We start from the raw sequence: 21,954 nt of genomic DNA on the forward strand, positions 1-21,954 counted from the left end.
TCCTCTCTCTCTGCACTATAATGGTTTCTTGTACTCTAATTAGTTTGAACAAGAAACACAAATGGCGACTCATTAAGGTAAAGGTTTCTTGTGGTTCAATTAAAAACCACATTGATGGAACCATTTCAGAGCAGAGAAGTGCTTTATTTGGCTTATACATTCAGAAATAAAGGTACGAGAGCTGTAGGTGGTATCTTTTTAATTAAATTATTACACTTTTGTACTTAAAGGGTCAATATTTTCACCTTAGAGGTGTATATTAGTAACTTAAGAGTCTATATTTATGTCTAAAAGGTCAGTATTGTTCCCTAGAGGCACATATAGACTACTTGAAAAGTGTAAAGGTACCACCACAGTGACAGATGTTGTACTTTTATTGATGTCTAAGTGCTTCTGACAGGTCAGGAACATCCTAAATGTTCTCTCAGCACTATAATGGTTTCTTTTTCTCTAATTTGTTAGAACAAGAAACATAAATGACGACTCTGTAAATTAAAGGTTCTTTGTGGTTCAATTGCTGAAAGCTGATTCGCCCTGCTTTGACTGAACTCTTGGAATTTCTAGTTTATATGATCCTGAAGATCTGAGTGATCTGTTAAGTTTGTATTCAGTGAGCATATCTGTAATGTATTGAGGTCCAAGGCCATTTAGTGATTTATAGACCAAGAATAATACTTTTAAAATCTATTCTGAATGTAACTGGGAGCCTGAGGACAGGTGATGTGCTCTGATTTTCTGGTTCTGGTCAGATTCCTGGCCGCAGCGTTCTGGATGAGCTGCAACTGTCTGACTGTCTTTTTGAGAAGGCCCGTGAGGAGGACGTTACAGTAATCCACCCTGCTGCTGATAAAAGCATGAACAAGTTCTCACTGGAAACAAAGCATCTAATTCTTGCAATGTTCTTGAGATGATAGTATCCTGATTTACTAACTGCTTTGACATGAATACTGAAACTCAGATCTGACTCCAGAATCACACTCTTCTTGACCTTAATTTTTGTTGTTTGACCTTTAGAGCCAAGGTGCGCATTCACCTTGTGAACCTCATCTCTGTTTCCCAAATGCACTGAAGTGCAGTTTTCTTTTTGTTCAACTGAAGAAAATTTTGGCACATCCAACTGTTAATTTCATCAATGCATTGGCAAAGGATGTCAATAGGGCTGTAGGCAATAAGGCTGTAGGCAATAAGGCTATGTAAATTTGAGTCTGATCAGCATAGCTGTGGTAGGTTTGGTTCTTTTTCCTGATTTGATACCTTAAAAGCACATTTTAATACCTAAAAAGTGTAAAGGCACCATCACAGAGACAGATCATTATTTTGGGTGTACTTCTGACAGCTCAGGAACATCGTAAATTTTCTCTCAGTTGTGTAATGGTTTCTTGTACTCTTAGTTTGAACAAGAAAAACAAATGGCGGCTCAATAAATTGAAGTTTTCTTAGTGTTCAATTAAGAACCACATTCATGTAACCATTTCAGAGACGAGAAGTACTTTATGGCTTATATACTCTCAGAAAAAAGTGAGGTGAAATCTTTTTAATTAAATTATTACACTTCCAAGGGTCCATATTGGTACATTAGAGGTGAATATTAGTAATTAAAGAATCCATACTGATATAAAAAAGGTCAATATTGTACCCTAAAGGCACATATTAGTACCTAAAAAGTACAAAGGGGTTTCTTTTGTAAAGGTACCATCACAGTGACAGATATTGTACTGTTATTTCTGTGTGCTTCTGACAGCTCAGGAACATCCTAAATGTTCTCGCTGCAGTGTAATGGTTTCTTGTACTCTAATTAGTTTGAACAAGAAACTTGTAATGGCTTAAGAACCACATTTATGTAACCATTTCAGAGAAGAGAAGTGCTTTATGGCTTATACACTCTCAGAAATCAAGGCATGAGAGCTGTTACTGCCTTTTCAGAAGGTACAAATTAGTGCCATATTAGTACCTGTTGGACTTTTGTCATTGAGGGGTGTCATTAAGAATGTTCAACATCCTTTGAATCTCTTCACAAAAGGTTCTTCATAGTGGATGATGGTTCTTCAGACTATTAAATGTTGTTCACTCTAAAGGGTTCTTTCTTTGGTGAACCTGAAATGGTTTGTTACTGTGAAAAACACGTTTGGAACCTTTAGTTTTTCAGATTTTATTGATATCTGTGATTTTGGGAAGAACCTTTGATGTTAATTCACAATTAAACACATTCAGGGTTTCCACAGGTCTTTTTCTGTGAATTTAGGTCTTAAATGATTTCCACACTCATGAGGTTTATTCAGAGAATTTTGAAATATTCGATGTAAAAGTACTTCAAAAGTGAGTCCGATCATCCTTTTGTATTGTAACATTGAAATGTTGCTGTAAAAAACAGCTGTTCGTGTGTTTCCTAAACATTACAAATAGTTCTAAACTTAATACTTGCTGTATTGTTTTTTTCTTCTTTAGTCTTAAAACAATCTTTAAAAAGTCTTTAAAGATTTACCATCATAAAACCTGCAGAAGACTCAACATTGGCTCTTTATTTAGCTGGTTCCTAAAAACTATTAATTCAACAGAAGGTTCTTGACAGAGTTAGAGGGTATTTAGAGAAGGGAAACGGTTTTTCACTGACTGATCACTGAATGATTGTAGGGGAACCAAAAGTGGTTCTGTGTCATCACTGCAGAAACCCTCTCTCAAAGAGGCTCTTTGGGAATGTTATTTCTATTCGTGTAGAGACTTTTTAGTGCATAAAATTATTTCTTACAGCTCGAATTCTTAAAATCAGAAGTTTTGTATCAGACTCTCTGTTTCTGTGCAGAACCATGAGCCTTCTTAGTGCGTGTACTGTATGATTGATTAGATATTTGTAGATATTCATTGAGAAGAAACTACTCACAGAAAAGTTCTTTAAGAAACCCAAATTTTATTTTATTTATTTTTTAAACTCTCGATCTTTCCAGGAATAATCTTTACCATCCCTTTCAGTGCACAAAATACTCTTTATGGTTGAAAAGAAGCTCCGTTTATCTTGTTCTTTGGGGAACTCAAAATATATATTTTTCTCTAAACATCTCTTTAGAACTTTTATTGTGGAGATTTTTTGATATTTTTTTTATTTCTTCAGAAACAATCTTTAAACCGTGTTGTTTCAAAACCCAACAATGAGAACCAGTTTTTGAATCATTCCGTAGGAGAACGGCAAGGTTCCATGAGAACCTTTTACATCCACAGAGCCTCTCCATAGCAAAACATTTTATTATAGTGGAAAAAAGTTAGGTCCCACTTTGTATTAAGTGTCCCTAACTATGTACTTGCATCAAAAAAATAAATACAATGTACTTACTGAGTTTATAATGTATTTGAGAACACTTGTGGTGGTTTTGAGTTGGAAAAGGGGTTGGGTTATGAACAGTTTGGTGGTATGGGTAGGTTTAAGGGTGGGTTAAGATGTAAGGGATGGTCAACAGTGTATTTACAAATGTAACTACAAAAATTAATTACAGATGTAATTACATACATGTATTAATCAAGCATAAGTACACAATAAATACATGTATTTACACAATAAGTACATTGTAACAAACTATTAATTCCTGTGTAAGTACATATTAGTTAAGGCCACTTAATATAAAGTGGGACCAAAAGTTATTTTAAGAACAATTCACTGAAAGGTATTTTGTTGCACTAAAAATGGTTCTTACTAAAAACAGCATTTGGAACCATTATTTTTCAGAGTGTAGATCAGGGGTGTCCTAACTCTGTCCTGGAGAGCTGGTGTCCTGCATAGTTTAGCTCCAACTTCCTTCAACATACCAACCTGGAAAGTTCTACCATGCCTAGAAAAAGCTTGATTAGCTGGTTCAAGTATGTTTAATTGGGGTTGTATGTAACCAAAATATGCGGGACACTGGCCTTCCAGGAACGAGTTTGGACACCCCTGCTGTAGATGGTCAGAATGGGTCTTGATGAAGAACAGGATCTTACAATGGAGCTTCAAAAACTCTTTTGCTCTCTGAAGAGAAGAAACTCTCAAAAGACAAACTTTCAAAAAGTTTGATACTTTTGGTTCGCCAAATAATTAGGAGAACGCTTAGCTTGAGAACTATTTTTCCCTAGTGTGAAGCTATAGAAACTTTTGTGCAAATAAAAAAAAATCCATGGATGTTCAACATGGTGATATAAATGCCAATATAGAGCTTCACGTGTGCTGTAGCTGGACCTTTGCTGAACCCAAGAGCTACTGAAGAAGCTTTAAGTGAATGAAATCTCTTTGTGTCACATGACGTATGATGTAGTGCGCTCTATTCATTCTTCTGGTTCTGCCTAGTGGCGCTGCTTTAAGTCGCCCTCTTTACAGTTTCCCTGAAGCTGTGGCTTGAACGGTCGGAGTAATCTGCTTCTAAGAAGCTCCTGTCAAAACCAATTAGGTCCTTAGTGTCCAGGAGCAATGTGTGTGTGGCTCAGCGTTCCAGAAACTGGTGGCTGGATATAATGAAAGCTGCAAACAGGATTCGATCTCTTTTTAGTTCACTTGCAACTTGTGCTGTCATAGAAAAGAGGCAGCTGCCTGCAGGGATCACACCACTCCACCAATAGGCTTCTTCAGATGCATCCTGTGGTGTCTGGTTTCTTACACAGTGCTGGAGTCTGTTACATTTTTTTTACAATTCTTACAAAAAGTAGTGTGGTGGTAGTTTAAAGTACACATGAAATCAGAACTAGCCATATTGATTTTGCTAGCTCACATTGCTAGTTTTGCGATGACCAATTTATCTGTGCATGTCATTAAGAAACAAATATTGTTTGCTCTTGTAATCTTTAATTGTAATCTGAAAATGGACTTCCTGTTAGTTTTCAGTGAAATTCTCAGATTATGTCAGCCTGAGGTATTGGGGCGTGGCTGACATGCTTAACCACGCCCCTCCAACTGTCAGTCTTGACAACGCTGTGGTATAAGTGTGTGTTAGGTTCTACTGACTCTCCCGAAACTCTTTATGAAAAAAATGCTTGGTTTACTATATCCAATCAGCTCGCAGTATTAAAAACAAGCCCCGCCCCACACTGTTTGCTCATTCAATATTTTGGTTCTCCAGAAACTGTCAAAATATGAAGAAAAAAAAAATAGTCGCAGCTTTCGTTTCATGTAGACTTTGAGATATACTACGGTACTTAATTACATTCATAGTGTGAACAATATTGAATTCCTGGAGTTTTCCGGGAGACAGAACACAATACGCGAGAAGGGCTGGGAGATGGGTCTGAAATACGGGAGACTCCCGGAAAAAACGGGAGTGTTGTCAGGTATGTTGTAGCTATGTTTTTGGAAATTCAGTGTATAATTTGGACCATTTAGTAGGACTATTGCACATATGTATATCATAACCAACAAATAAGTCAATCAAACTACCAAGTTTTATGGTCATATACCATAGTATTAACATGTTTTTGTCTTCACCTAATATTATCAATGTATTTTGGTAAATGGCATATTTACAAATATGTAATGGGGGGTGCTGGTTCAGTGGTTAGCACTGTCGCCTCACAGTAAAAAGGTTGCTGGTTTGAGCCCTGGCTGGGTCAGATGGCATTTCTGAGTTTGCATGTTGTCCCCTTATTGGCGTTGGTTTCCTCCGGGTCCTCCGGTTTCCCCCACAGTCCAAAGACATGTGGTATAGGCAGTATGCGAATTATACATTGACTCTCAGGGGGGTACATTTTTATTGAAATTTTAGTTTGTGTAATACATCTTTCAGTCATTTATGTTAATTACATCCAATTATTAATAAAACAAATTTAAGTTAATTTGTTTTAATGGATATTTAGTTTATTCTGACCTATAGTATCCTCCGATCAGCTATTTCAGAGGTTACTGTTGGTCAAAATACACTAAATATCCCTCATATATAGTAATTAACATAACTATACAAACGATGCCTCTAATTTGACTTTATTTTCAGGTTATATGTAGAAACAAACACCTATTTTAGGAGAAAACGCTTGTGAACGCTTAACGTGTCTTACCGTGCTCTAGATCTGCAGTTTCAAACTGTTTCTCGCATGGACTGATTGGTGAGATAACACATTCACAATGGTATGAACCATAATAGGGGTGGTCAAATGTATATTTGTATTATCTATTATTTTAATTATTAACATTATTATTTAAAATACAGATCAGAGCAAAGTATTTCATAATATTAAAGGGCTGACACCCCCCCACCCCCCACACACACACATCTTGTTTTCATGTCATTCAGTGGGGGTCAAACATTAAATAGTGGGGTCACCCCCACCCAAGCCCTGTAATTCATACCCTGGCTATAGGTGAATTGAATAAGCTAAACTGGCTGTAGTGTATTTGTGTGAATGAGTGCTTATGGGTATTTCTCAGAACGGGGTTGCAGCTGGAAGGGCATCCACTGAGTAAAAAATATGCTGGATAAGTTGTTTGTTCATCCCACTGTGTTGACCCCTGATAAATAAAGGCACTAAGCTGAAGGAAAATGAATGAAATATGTAATTAAAAATGATTTTTGGTGCCTTATTACTTAGTAATACAATGTTTTTGGTTATTTCTTATTATTTGGTGACTTTAGTGCCGTGATACTTATATATACATCATAATTTACAAACAAATACTTTAATAATGCCATGTTTTTGGAGCATATTACCATTTTTGTCAACATTCAGTAAAATTGTCATAATATACAATCAAGACTACAACATTTTCTCTTCATATAATGTGGTATATGCAATATTATGACCATGTTTGTTTTTGTTTTAGGCCATGTATTATCATCGTAGTTTGGTATATAGCATAATATATAAACAAGGACTTAAAATACCGTGATTGTTTGACATAATACCACATTTTGGACCACAGTGCTTTATTATGTAGCAAACAATTCTGTAAGAATGTCATGTTTGTGGACATTTAGTACAACGGTGCTTTGATACATAACATTACCTACAAACAAGTACTTAGAAATGCAATGTTGGCCATATGTCATGTTTTTGAGAAAAAGTTGAAGTCAAAACTATTAGTCCTCCAGTGAGATGTCATTACATGTTTATAATGCCCACATGTTGTTCTTGTTTTTTTTCATACATTTAGAATAGATTTTAGTGTGAAAGTTTTGATGAATCATGATTTATTCATGTGGTGGCTCTGTGGTCTTCTCACTGCAAGGTCACTGGTTCGAGTTCCAGCTGGGCCAGTTGGCATTTCTGTGTTTAGTTTGCATGTTCTCCCCATGTTGGCGTGGGTTTCCTACACATGTGCTATAGGAGAATTGAATAAACTAAATTGGCCATAGAGTGTGTGTGTGTGTGTGTGTGTGCGCAAATGAGAGTGTATGGGTGTTTCTCAGTACTGGGTTGTTGCTAGAAGGTTGTGTAAAACATATGTTGGAATAGTTGGCGGTTCATTCCGCTGTGGCGACCTCTGAAGTAGAGACTAAGCTGAAGGAAAATTAATGATTTATCCGCTGGAACCAGTCAGGCCATTCTCCTCTGACCTCTGGCATCAACAAGGCATTTGCGTCCACAGAACTGCCGCTCACTGGATATTCTCTGTAAACCCTAGAAATGGTTGCGCGTGAAAATCCTAGTAAATCAGCGGTTTCTGAAATACTAGTCTAGTGCTGCATGTGAAATTCTGTTTTTCGGGGCTGCGAAAAGGGGTGGGATTAAACTAGATGATTAGAAATTAAAATGCGCGAGCGATTGCTCCATGTTTCTGTCCAGAAAGGTCATGTTTTGATTTTTGATTGGTCTCACTCAGTCAAGTGATGCGATTTCCCAGGTCAGAGTTCACCAAGCTTAACTTTCTGAACTTTCTGAAAAGTTTTCTATGGGGGGAGAAAAGTGCAGTGTGACCTCAGCTTTGTTCTGTAGGCTACACAATCATGAGGAAGACGGCTGATTTGATGGTTGTCCAAAAGACCACCATTGATACCTTTCTTAAGGAGGGAAAGACACCAAAGGTCATTGCATTTTATATACATTATATGATCAACACCTGTATATTTTATATATACATATATACATATAAGTCAAAGAGCAGACATTTCCAAGAAAAAAAGAAGGTGTCAGTGTTTCCTCATTCCTAACAACAAAGGCTTATCAGTCTGATGTGCGTGTGTATATGAAAGAGCTGCATAAGTGCCGCTTCTCATCTCTTGACCTGTGAGACTGCACTTTCCTCTTATATTGACTGTCTGGATAGTCTTCAGCCCGTTTGTCTGTGTGTTTCACCTGGACAGGTATTGTGTAAAGGAAGCTTTATTAAAGATAAGTGTGAAATGCAGAGTCACAGGGCATTGTCCTCTGTAGACTCTGCCCTCAGATAAGCTCTCCTTGACTCACTATACAGTTGAGTCAGATTTTTTAGACCTCTTAAATTATTAGCCCCCCTTTTATTTCACAATTTTTAACACATTTCTAAACATAATAAACATGACTAATTTCTAATAACTGATTTATTTTATTTTTGCCATTATGACAGAACATACGATTTGACTCCTTGAGTTTTGTCATTTGCTTTGACATTTTTGTAATTATTCGATGTACTATTATTGTATTTATGGAAATTTTTAAACTTTAATTAAAATTTTTTACTTTCATTTAATACCTGTTTTATAATTGTAATCTAGGTTTGTTGTTTTGTTTGTGTGAAAATATAATTAAAATATAAATATTAAATATATATTAAAATATAAATATTAAAATATGAACATTAAATAATAAATATGCAATAAAATATACATATTAAAATCTAATTATTACATATATGTTTAAAATATAAATAATAAATATAAATATATTAAAATATAAATATTAAATCATATAATGAAAATTTAAATATTAAAATATATAATCAAAATATAAATATTAAATAAATAATTAAAATAAATATAAAAATATATAAATAAATAAGAAATAAATATTAAATATATAATAACATAAAAATATGTAATAAAATAAAATATGTAATGAAATATGTAATTGAAATATAAAGATTAAAATATACAATGAAAATATAAATATTAATATATAAAATTAAAGTACAAATATTCAAATATATTAATATATGTATATGATATAAATATATGACAGTAAATAATATTTGACTAGATATTTATTTCGAGATACTAATGTTCAGCTTAAAGCGACATTAAAAGGCTTAACATTAACTAGGTTAATTAGGCAAGTTATTTTATAATATTGGTTTGTTCTGTAGACGTTCAAAATAGATATTGCTTAGTAAAGTTAATAATATTGACCTTAAAATGGTTTTAAAACATTAAAAACTGCTTTTATTCTAGCTAAAATAAAACAAATAAGACTTTCTCCAGAAGAAAAAATATTATCAGACATACTGTGAAAATTTCCTTGCTCTGTTAAACATCATTTGGGAAATATTTAAAAATAAGATTGTACAGGATGATAATTATTTTGACCTAAGCTGTATCTCTTCTCCTTGGGAGTGAGGTTGTTTCTCTCTGACAGACAGACGTGGCCCTGGTTTACTGTAGTGATATTTGCAGTTTATGTATCAGAATCACTGATATGATTGACGTGAACTTGAAGCACTAGGGGTTCTGGCACAGTTGTGTGGAGAAACATCCATTATTTAAAGTCTACAGGACTTGTTTACGTTCTTCGAATGTGTTCTCGAGCTGCACGTGAGTCATTGGTGTAAGTTATTCTCAAAGAAGAAAGTTTAATAATGGAACAGTTTGCTCTGAAATGATATTCTATTTCGGATGATGTCGTCTAGTCCGTGTAGGCGGGGAAAAATCATGGCAGCCAATAGCAAAATAGCTGTTTAATGATTTTTTTACGGTGATGCTGTGGATAATGCAACTAATGCTGCAGTATTGTTTATTATTATTTATATATTTTATTGAATATATAAATTATTAACGTGCTATTTGCACCCACAGAACAGCCGCAGAGATGGTTGTGCGTGAAAATCCCAGTAGAAAACATCTGTTTAATCATTGTTTAAGGATGATGCTGTGGATAATGCAACTTGCTGCAATATTATTCTTTATTATTTATATATTTTTTTGAATCATATCTAAAAATGTTCTTATATTTTCTTTTTGATGTTAGTGTAAATTAGTGCTATTGTTCTATTTTTATATATGTCTGTTAAAATGTTAGTGTAAAGTCTATTTATTTTGTTATTTGCTTTGACATTTTTATAATTAATCTAAATATTTGATGTACTATTATTGCATTTATGGATATTTCTATTTGTAATAACTTCAATAACTATTTTATAACTATTTTATAATTGTAATTTAGGCTTGTTGTTTTGTTTGTGCGAAAATGTAACTAAAATATCAATATTAAATATATACTTGAAATAAAAATAATAAATATATAATTAAAATATAAATATTAAATATATAATTAAAATATGAATATTAAATATAAAATGGAATAAAAAAATATAATTAAAATATAAATATTAAATATATAATTAAAATATGAATATTAAATATTAAATTGAATTAAAAATATAAAATCTATAATTAAATTATAAATATTAAATATATAATTAAAATATAAATATTAAATATAATTGAATTAAAAATATAAAATATATAATTAAAATATAAATATTAAATATATAATTAAAGTATAAATATTAAAATATCTAATAAAATATAAATATAAAATATATAATTAAAATATAAATATAAAATATAAAATAAAAATATAAATATAAAATATCTAATTAAAATATAAATATTAAAATATCTTATTAAAATATAAATATAAAATATATAATCAAAATATAAAAATAAAACATATAATTAAAATATAAGAATCAAAATATATAATTAAAATATAAATATCAAAATATATAATAAAAATTAAAATATATAATTAAAATATAAATATTAAAATATATAATCAAAATATAAATATATAATTTAAATATAAATATCAAAATATATCATTAAAATATAATGTATAAACATATGCTATAAGTAAATAAATAAAATATTAAAACGTATACATTCACCAGCCACTTTATTAGGTACACCTTACTAGTACAGGTTGGAGCCTCTTTTGCCCTCAGAATTTAATCCTTCGTGGCATAGATTCAACAAGGTACTGGAAATATTCCTCAGAGATTTTGGTCCATATTGACATCAGTTTCCTGTTCTTCACAGGAGTGGCCCCTGGTGTGGTCTTTTGCTGGTGTAGCCTGTCTGTTCAGAGATAAAGATGCAGACCCTGATTGTAGCAAGTGGTTATTTGAGCTACTCTTGCCTCCATATCTGCTGGAGCCAGTCTGGCCATTCTCCTCTGACATCAACAAGGCGTTTGCGCCCACAGAACAGCCGCTCACTGAATATTTTCTCTTTTTCTGACCATTCTCTGTAAACCCTAGAGATGGTTGTGAGTGAAAATCCCAGTAGATCAGCAGTTTCTGAAATACTCAGACCAGCCCGTCTGGCAGCAACAACCATGCCACGTTCAAAGTCAGTTAAATCACCTTTTTTTCCCCATTCTGATGCTCACTTTGAACTGCAGCAGATCGTCTTGATCATGTCTACATGCTTAAATGCATTGAGTTGCTGTCATGTGATTGGCTGATTAGAACTGTAAGTTAGCAAGGAGTTGGACGGGTGTACCTATTAAAGTGGCCAGTGAGTGCATATTATATTAAAGAGCCCATATTATACATGAAATAGGGTCATATCTTGGTTGTAAGGGTCTCCAACAACAGTTTAATATGCATGCAAGGTCAAAAAACACTTTCGTGGTCTTATAATCTGCATTTATTTTTACCTAATTATCCCAGCGACTCCCAAATGAATCGTCCAGTGATTTATTTGTTCCCAAACCCCTCCTTAGCGCGAAGCTAATCTGCGCTGATTGGACCAATGACAGTCTGTTGCGATTGGTCGACTGCCTTCAGTCAGAGAGTGAAATGCCAAACAGCTAATCAGCAATATAAAAGTAATCACAGTTCATACACGCTCGATAGTGTAGGCGTGGAGTTTAGCTGCCAGTGGGTCAATGTAAATACAGACTATGGACTTGAAAATTCAGACGATTAACTATTTTATTGAGCAAAAACTCCAAAAACAGTTGAGGAGATCTCCTTGCTTCTCACTCTGCTCTTTTCACAGACACACACACACATATTGCACACACACACGCACTTAACCCGCACACACACACACCTCCGGACGACAGCGCGCGCACACGCACACACAGACACACACACTACTCCTCGTCCACGGAGCTCCGTTAACAAAGCAGCACGTGTCGTGTTTTTAACGTGACTTTGCACGCGATAAGAGAATATAGCGAGTTAACCTGATACAGTACACGCGGTTACAAGTAACAAATCACAACTAAATACATTTGCAAGCTAGAATAAACGAGGCAACTTTAATCGCACGTACTTACATTTGAGAAATGGAGGAAGAAAAATCCATCCTGACGTCCATCAGTAAGTTACTCTTTACTGATCCTTCCTTTAACAAACGCCGATGAAGTATTCTTTGTAGCATGTAGTTTCCAGAAGTTTCCAGTAGTGTCCAACTGCTTGGTTATAATGCTGAGGTTTCATCTTTGGGTAGAGACTCAATATATCCATCTGCAGTGTGACTTCAATCGACCGGCATGTTTGTGTGTGTGTGTGTGTGTGTTTGTGTGTGTGTGTGTGTGTGTCTGGGTTTCTGCGTCAGAGGGCGGGGCCTCAGGTTTAAAATCTCCCGGGTTTGCGCGTGCACGTGAATAACTTGGTTTCGTTCATACGTCATGGCGAAACACCTAATGAATCGGTATCAAGGCGACTCGTTTGAAGCACTATGAGTCGACTCTTTCATAGATGAATCAACCGTTTTAAACACTGTACACTAACAGATTTAAGCCTTAGCTGGATACTTCACTTCACTTAGAGCTGTGTTACACACTACATGGAGGGGAATTTTCAAAAACCCATAATATGGGCTCTTTAAACATAGATGTTTAATTTTTAGCTTTATTTATCTAATTGTGGTAATTATTTAATTACTTTTTATGGCAATAATAATACATGCTACATCAATTTGAATACAAAGCAGCAGCACTGCACACACTTTTGACTAGTTTACAAAACATAGTTAATCCCGGATTAAAATCAAACCTAATGTTTTTCCTCGATGAATGAACTGTTTCACTTGTAAATACACAGCGTTGTAAGATCTGTAGATTGTGGCATTTTTTCATCATTACTCCAAATCTTGTCCTGTTGTTTAATCCGTGATTCAGAGGAGTTGTTGTCCTGAAGTCCAGCTGTTTCTCTCAGATGCGTGTTGTGACTGCTTTGTCCACAAATGTCCACTGATTTGTGTGAAACAGTGTGTGTTTATGTTCATGCGCTGGAGAAGTGTTTTAGTGTCTGTTAGATCAGGAATCGTGACTCTTATGACAACGGGATGCCCTAAAATAGTCTACAAATGCTTGGAATGCTTTGTTTAATTGCTGTATATTGGACAGTAACACTGTTTAATCATTCATCACATTAGCATATATTAATTTATTATGGTAAAGCGGTGCTGGCCTAGATTCTTAATGTCCTACTGTGGCGTGATAAAGTGTGACAGAAAAAAATTAGCATGTTTAATAATGTTTTACACTTTATTAACTGTAAAAATATCCGTTAATTAACGGTTTCCATATTTATGTTTGCTGTTTATTCAAGGTTGTGAATTGCATTATGGGACTTTGATTCTGCTCTGCCATTTTTCGATGTTCAAAATCCAACTCCGCTCTTTAACAGAGTGACTTTTATTAATATTTTAGTAGTTTAAAACCCCATATTCATTTATTACTTTCGGCTTAGTCCCTTTATTTATTAGGGTTCGCCACATCGGAATGAACCGCCAACTAGTTCAGCTGCATCTGTATTTCTTCTGTCAGTCTGTGTAACTTTGCTGAGGAGCTGGAGATGTCGACTAAAAAGAGGAACAGAAAACTCTGAGGAAAGCATAATTTGAGGTAGAGACAGCAGAGAGAAAAAAGATCTGCAGAAAACAAAGGAAGCCTTTTAGTGAAAGGAAAGTATAGCTGGATAGGACTGACAGGAAGCGAGATTACACAAGGAATGAGGAAAATAGGTGTAGATGACAGGAGAACATTCGGATGGACGAACACAGAGAAGACTGTGTTTGTCCATTTGGTGCACCTTATTCAGATTACCAGAAAATGCTAGAGAACAAATGGCTCAGGTTTGATTGACATGTAACAGTAGCACAAAATTGCAGCTAAAAAGATCAAAAAACATAAAGGCGGGAAAAAGAACTAGGACAAAACTGAAAAAGAGCCATAGTTGGTAGAAAATCAGTTACAATTTGAGTCTGTAAGAATGATGTTAAATACCTGAGAACAGTTGAATTGATAAGCTCCAGAAAATCTTAAATGAGATTGAGACATTAAAAGAATTTTCTGACAGTTACAGTTAAAAAAAAGGCGGGAAAAACTGTAACCCAAAGTAGCCTTTTTGCATGAAACTTCAGGACAAAATACTGCTAAATAGACCTTATTTTGTTTAATTCTGTTTCAGAATTTCACGTTTTATTCAACATGTTTGCCTTTTTAAATATTCTTTTATTCAATTGTCAAATTTACTAGCAATTGTGAGTGAAATTGAAAGGTGGTATGAGGTGCTTTGAAAGAACATTTTGACAACTAAAATAAAAAAGGCTGTAAAAAAAGAAATATTTGTTAAATTAATTGTTCAAGATGAACTGTTACTATTTGAAAATATATATCTTTTTGGAGTCCAATTAAGAATTTCATATTTCATTCAACATGCTTGCTTTTTGCAATTGTGAAAGTTCTGAGTGAAAATGAAAGGTATAAGATTCTATGAAAGAACATTTTGACGGTTAGAGATTTAAAAAATATAGTGGCGGGAAAAAACTAGGACAAAGAACTGAAAAGAGCCGTAGTTGGTAGAAAACCAGTTACAATTTAAATCGAATTTAAATAATCATAAAACTTCATAAAACAAATTCAAGAAGGATATGAAATATCTGAGAACAGTTGGATTGATACGCTTCAGAAAATCATAAATGAGGTGTTTTGACACTTAGAAAGAATTTTCTGATAGTTAGAGTTTTAAAAAATAAAAAGGCGGGAAAAAATAACCTCTTACCCAAAGTAGCATTTTAGCATGAAACCCCAGTACAAAATACTCAAAAATTTACCTATTGCTATGTGAAAAGAACCTTATTTTGTTCAAATCTATTTCAGAATTTTGCATTTCATTCAGCGTACTTGCCTTTTTAAATTTATTTTTCATGCATTTGTCAAATTTACTTGTAATTTCTGAATGACATTAAAAGGTGAAATTAAGTACTTTGAAAGAACGGCGGGAAAAAGAATCAATTGTTAAAATGGTTCTTCAAGATGACGCGCTTCTAAATTGAACTGTTACTATGTGAAAATAACTTGTCTACTTCAGAATTCCACATTTCATTCAACATGCTTGCTTTTTTGTAATTGTGAAAGTTCTGAGAGAAAATGAAACGTGGTATGAGGTGCTTTAAAAAATGTTTTGACAGATTTAAAAAACAAAAAGGTGGGAAAAATAACTAGGAGAAAGAATTAAAAAGAGCCATAGTTGGTAGAAAACCAGTTACAATTTAAATCTAATTAAAATAAACATTAAATTTCATTAAAATTTAAGAAGGTTGTTAAATTCCTGAGAACAGTTGGATTGATAAGTTTTTTTGACTCAAACAAAACAAGGCGGGAAAAAACTCTTACCCAAAGTAGCATTTTAGCTTGGAACTATTGCTAGAATCGAACAAAATAAGGTTCTTTTCACCCATTTCAGATTTTAGCATTTCATGCAATGTACTTGCCTTTTAAATTTTTTTTTTATGTTATTGTCAAATTTACATGTAATTTCTGAATGGCATTAAAAGGTGGAATGAAGTACTTTAAAAGAACATTTTTTTAAAACGTAAAAAACAAAAAGGCGGGAAAGAGAACCATTAATCAAAATGGTTCTTCAGTATGATATGATTCTGAACAGATCTGTTGTTCTTTTATAATATAATTCAGAATTTCACATTTTATGCAACATGCTTGCATTTTTAAAAAACTGTAATTGTTAAATTTACTAGTAAAATCTAAGTTAAAAGGAAGTGAAATTAGGGGATTTGAGAATTTTTTGACAGTTCAAAATGTAAAAAACAACAACCAAACGATTTAGTTCTAAACAGTTAATATGTGAAATGAACATCATTTTTTTAGAATCTAATACCGAATTCGACATTTCATTCAAAGTGCTTGCTTTTCTTTTATAATTGTTACATTTACTAGAAATATCTAAGTGAAACTGAAGTGAAATTAGGGGATTTTAGGTTTTTTGACAATTAAATAGTTTGACAGGTAAAAAAAAGGCGAAAATGAACCATTCATTAAATTGGTTCTTCAGGATGATATGCTTCTAAATAGAACTGTTACTATGTGAAAATAACAGTCTTTTTTGGAGTCTACTTTAGATTTTCATTCTTTGGGAATTTGAGGGATTTTTGACAGTTAAAGTTTAAAAAAATTAAGGCTGGAAAAAAGAATCATTTATTAAAATGGCTCTTAAGGACGATTTAGTTCTAAACAGAACTGTAAATGAACATCGTTTTTTAGACTCTAATTCAGAATTTCACATTTCATTCAGCATGCTTGCTGTTTTTGTAATTGTTATATCTAAGTAAAAAAAGTAAAATTAGGCAATTTGAAATAATTTTTTGACAGTTAAAAAATTAAAACAAAAAAGCGGGTAAAAAATTAACTGAAATGGTTGTTCAGAATGATGTGCTTGATGTGACAGTATGCTGAAATCTAAGTGAAAATTAGGTTAAATTGTGGGATTTCAATGAACGTTTTGACAGTTGAAGATTTAAAAAACAAAAAGGCGGGAAAAAGAACCATTCGTTAAAAGGACAATTTAATTCTAAACAGAACTGTTAATATGTGCAATTAATGTAGTTTTTTTTGTATCTAATTCAGAATTTCACATTTCATTCAACATGCTTGCTTTGTTTTTGGTAATTGTTACATTTACTAGTAATATCTAAGTTAAATGAATTGAAACAAGGTGATTTGAGAGATTGCTTTGACAGTTAAAAATCGAAATTACAAAAAGGCGGGAAAAAACATTTCATTCACAGCTCTAATAGTATAATTAGCACCATTTTTGTAGCTCAATTTGAATGTGAAGGAGTGAAGTGAAAACGTAAAGACACTTTTCAGAGTACCATCTGACATCACTCAACAAAGTTTCTCCTCATTTAAAGTTGCCGTTTTTTCAGGAGCTTCCAAATGTCTGTCAAAAATGCTGACTTGCACGATGATGTATTTCTCTATTATAGCTCAGTCTGGTTTATGGTTAGTACTGTTTATTTTTGCGTAGCCAAGTTTTTGTGTGGTGTAAAGTTGGCTTAAATCTAAATTTAGTTTCAAAACTGCCCTCTTAGCGCTAGTTTGTGGCAAAAACATAACTATAAATGATAATGCTTCTGAAAAGTTTCATTAGATTGATTAAATTAGGATGGTATCATTGATAACATCAATAAGAGAGTCTCAGGTGCTGTTTTGTACTCTCTCTTCATCTTTTCTCTCGTTATGTCTGTCTCTGTTTCTGCTCAGCTCTTATTCCTGTCAGTCGCAATGATTAACTGGCTCTAGCTGCTCGGGATTTAAAGAAATCTACACCATTCGGCCTGACGGTTACACCATCTGCTGTTCCAAATGCCTCAAACAGACGTTGCACTAAATTCTAGCTTAACACACCGGCTAAGCTAAACTAACTGCTAAGAGGTTACATGGCCAATCAATGGCTGCTGGGAATGACATTGGATTATATTGCTGAATTTAGATTCAATTGGGCATCTTATCGGAAAAGTTCACCGAGAATAAAAACACTGATAAAATTAAATGACAAAAAGTAATGACAACATATGGGTTTATATTACTTTAACTTATTTTAACAGGTTAATCAGGTTTCAACTGAAGTGTAACTTAATATTTTTTGTCAGTTTAATTGTTGCAAGTTGTGATGACTTGTTTATTTGATTCAACTAAAAATTTGAAGGCACAAGATTTCTTTTTATCGTGCACTGTAAAAATTATTGCTGCCTTAAACTTTCTTATTGTATCAAACAAACTTTGCTTGTGGTAGACATGGTGGTCTCACAGCAAGGTCGCTGGTTTGAGTCTCAGCTGGGTGAGACTCAATTTCTGTGTGGAGTTTGCATGTTCTCCCCGTGTTGGCGCGGGTTTTCTCCGGGTGCTCCAGTTTCCCCCACAGTCCAAATGCATGCGCTATAGGTGAGCTGGATAAACTAAATTGGCCGTATTGTGTGTATGGGTTTTTCCCAGTAATATATTGGGTTGCGGCTGGAAGGGCATCTGCTGTGTAAAACATGCTAGAATAGTTGGCGGTTCATTCCGCTGTGGTGACCTCTGAAATAGAGACTAAGCCGAAGGAAAACGAATAAATGAACACAAACTGATGTGATGCCAAATTTCTTTTTAAAGAAAATAATTTGATTAATGCTGATTGTGAGTGCGCATTTTGGTTTCAGTTTCATTTTTACTCACGTAATCTTCACGCAAAGATACATAAACAAATTAAAATAAACAAAATTTAACCTCAAATTTCAACCATCACAGATGCGATAAAGAAAACTGTATGACTTCCTTTGTCTTCTAAAGAATGCAGTGCCGTCAGACTTGCAGTGCACCCGGAAATTATTCATAGCGCTTCACTCTTTCCACATTTCTGTTACCGCCTTATTCCAAAATGGATTAAATTAATTTATTTCCTCAAAATTCTACACACAATACCTTATTATGACAATGTGAGCTTAATTGGAGTTCACCTGTGGTCAATTAAGTTAATTGGACATGAATTGAAAAGGCATACACCTGTCTATATAAGGTCCCAGGGTTGACAGTGCATGTCAAAGCACAAACCAAGCATGAAGACAAAGGAATTGTCTGTAGACCTCCGAGGCAGGATTGTCTTAAGGCACAAGGCTGGGGAAGGTTACAGAAAAAGTTCTGCTGCTCTGAAAGTTTCAATGAACACAGTGGCCACCATCATCCGTAAGTGGAGGATGTTTGGAACCACCAGGACTCCTCCTAGAGCTGGCCGACCATCTAAACTGAGTGATCGGAGGAGAAGGGCCTTAGTCAGGGGGGTGTTCAATAACCTGATGGTCACTCTGTCTGAGCACCAGCGTTCTTATGTGGAGAGAGAAAAACCTTACAGAAGGACAACCATCTGTGCAGCAATGTGTGTTTCGCAGTGCTGGGTTGCGGCTGGAAAGGCATCCGCTGCGTAAAACATTTGCTGAAATAGTTGGCGGTTCATTCCGCTGTGACTACCCTTGTTAAATAAGGGACTAAGCCGAAGGAAAATGAATGAATGAAAAAATGACCTGAAAACATTTATGATTTTTTGTCATATTTTTTTTACTTTGCATCAACACACACTGATGTCATTCTAAAGAATTTGAATGGAGAGTTTGGAAACACCCACAGACTCATTCACAATCATACACTACGGCCAATTTAGCTTACCCAATTCGCCTATAGTGCATGTGTTTGGACTGTGGTGGAAATCGGACCACCTGGAGGAAACCCACGTCCAGGGGCACAACTGCACATTTACTGAGGGGTATTTGGGTTCAAGTTTTGCGCGCAGAATTCACATCCTTCCTTCGTAAAGCGTTATGCGTCGATCGCCGCCCTTATGCAGCGTCTGAATCAGTGAATTCAAGCATCGGTGCTGACTGATAGACGTGCTCCATATAGTGATAAAGACGGCTTCTATACACGTGATTTGAAGATGAATGAAAGCGGATATACTTTAAGTGTCAAGTGTGTGAACAGACAAAAACACAATAATATTTTTTACACGTCTGTCTGGGTGTGTTTTATTTTAAACACAGCTAATATTATTTTAAAAGAGCATAAACAAAACTACTGCGCTGAATCGGGCTCAGGCACGGTTCACTTGGCTGGCCCTGGCCTGGTTGGAAGAGGTGTGCCTGAGCGCGGTTCACTTGGGCTTTGCCGCGGTACGCTTGTGTGTCAGTGCAAAGCGCACCAAAGCCCGAGACTTTTAAGCGTTTTATATGGATTTATTAATCATTCTTGCTGTTCAATGATTGCAAACTGCTGTAGTTTATTAAAGACGCAAACCCCTCACTGCACGACAGCTGCACTTACCTTCAGCAAACCTCCTAATTCCTGCAGCACGAGGACTTTGATTGTTTATGAGTGTCAAAAGTGGCTGATCTGTTCAGCGAAATATTTGACTGTGTGTCACCGCATCCCTAAGGACTAAAGTGATATAACTAGAGAAATCTCCCCTGTCCTGAGCGAGAGCGCTTACTGAACAGCGCAGCATCGATGATGTAAGCGTGCCCAGACCGCATGTAATGTGAGTGCAGGCCGTCGGGTTAGACGGGAAAGGGGACAAGCGTGCTTCGGCCCGGTTCGAGGCAACTGTACATAGTGCGAGTACAGCCTTAAAGTCACACCTCTGTTATCAAACAATACAGTGGATCAAACCGAGATTCATTTGTTGCTCTTCACTAAACAACTGTAGAAACTTTAATCGATATTTAAATGCAGTGATTAAAACATCACTCTTAAAAACATTAGAAGTTGATTAAAAGTATGGTAATAATAGTTTGGGTTAAGCTTACCAATCTCTTACTATCCAGTTTGTCGTGGCAGTTTTCATTTTAAGGTATTGTTTGTTCTTGTTTTAATTTTCTATTTTGCTCTCCACTCTTCGTTCTTCTCTTCATTTAGAACATGTGACTGTAAGTGTATGGTCAATGGAGGGGTGGTACAATTTGTTATTTAATAAAATACAATATTGTACTCGTATAAAATGCAAATCAAACATTTTTAAGAATATATATATATATATATATATATATATATATATATATATATATATATATATATATATATATATATATATATATATATATTAGGGATGTAACGGTATTGTAAATACCGTAATACCGCAATATTAATTTTTTTCGATATTACCGAAGTCGCATGACTTGGTAAAACTATAGGTCTTCTGAGAAAATTTGCTCAGGCGAATGAAGCGAACGGGAGGTAGCGAAAACTGCAATTCCCATCAGCCCATGCTTGACCATCATCCCTTGCGGTCTGTTGTTGCTACAGATCCAGTAATGCGGAAATGGAGTGTGCTGCTAGAAGCGGGAATGAAAAAGAGCTGGAAAACTCTAAAGCGGGTGTCGCCGCGCGCGTACTGAATAGCGGTGTTGTCGCGCGAGTTCTTATCAGCTGTGTTGTCGCGCGCGTACTAAATAGCGGTGTTGTCGCGCGAGTTCTTATCAGCTGTGTTGTCGCGTGCGTACTGAATAGCGGTGTTGTCGCGCGAGTTCTTATCAGCTGTGTTGTCGCGCGGATACTGAATAGCGGTGTTGTCGCGCGAGTTCTTATCAGCTGTGTTGTCGCGCGGATACTGAATAGCGGTGTTGTCGCGCGAGTTCTTATCAGCTGTGTTGTCGCGCGCGTACTGAATAGCGGTGTTGTCGCGCGAGTTCTTATCAGCTGTGTTGTCGCGCGCGTACTGAATAGCGGTGTTGTCAGCACACTGTTCAGATTGATGCAGACATGAGATCTCTGTCTCACTCATGGTTTGTCCTCTCAAGTGGGGGAAAGACAATGCACAACGTTACCCACTGCTGTCAACCTGGGCCAAGTCATATCTCTCTTGTCCCAGAAACCTCAGTCCCAAATGAGAGGGTTTTTTTCTGTTGCAGGGGACATTGTAAATGCCCAGAGATACCAGCTTTTACCAGATTATATTTATATGATAATTTTCCTTTAAAGCCATCTCTATCTAAGTGAGTGAGTGATTAAATGTTGAATGTGATGAGTTTTCAA

At 35.0% G+C, this 21,954-nt stretch overlaps 2 protein-coding genes across 5 annotated transcripts in view; both read left to right on the forward strand.

The window, feature by feature from the left end:
* rexo4 (RNA exonuclease 4) overlaps positions 1-21,954 on the forward strand; it is a 174,015-nt gene that overhangs the window by 64,668 nt on the left and 87,393 nt on the right. The gene's annotated exons all lie outside the window — the stretch shown is intronic.
* The window catches only part of slc4a4b (solute carrier family 4 member 4b), a 124,790-nt gene that overhangs the window by 1,212 nt on the left and 101,624 nt on the right, over positions 1-21,954 (forward strand). The window lies entirely within an intron of this gene.

The sequence above is a fragment of the Danio rerio genome, chromosome 21 (assembly GCF_052040795.2).
Source record: "Danio rerio strain M-AB ecotype USA chromosome 21, GRCz13ab, whole genome shotgun sequence".
NCBI lineage: Eukaryota > Metazoa > Chordata > Actinopteri > Cypriniformes > Danionidae > Danio > Danio rerio.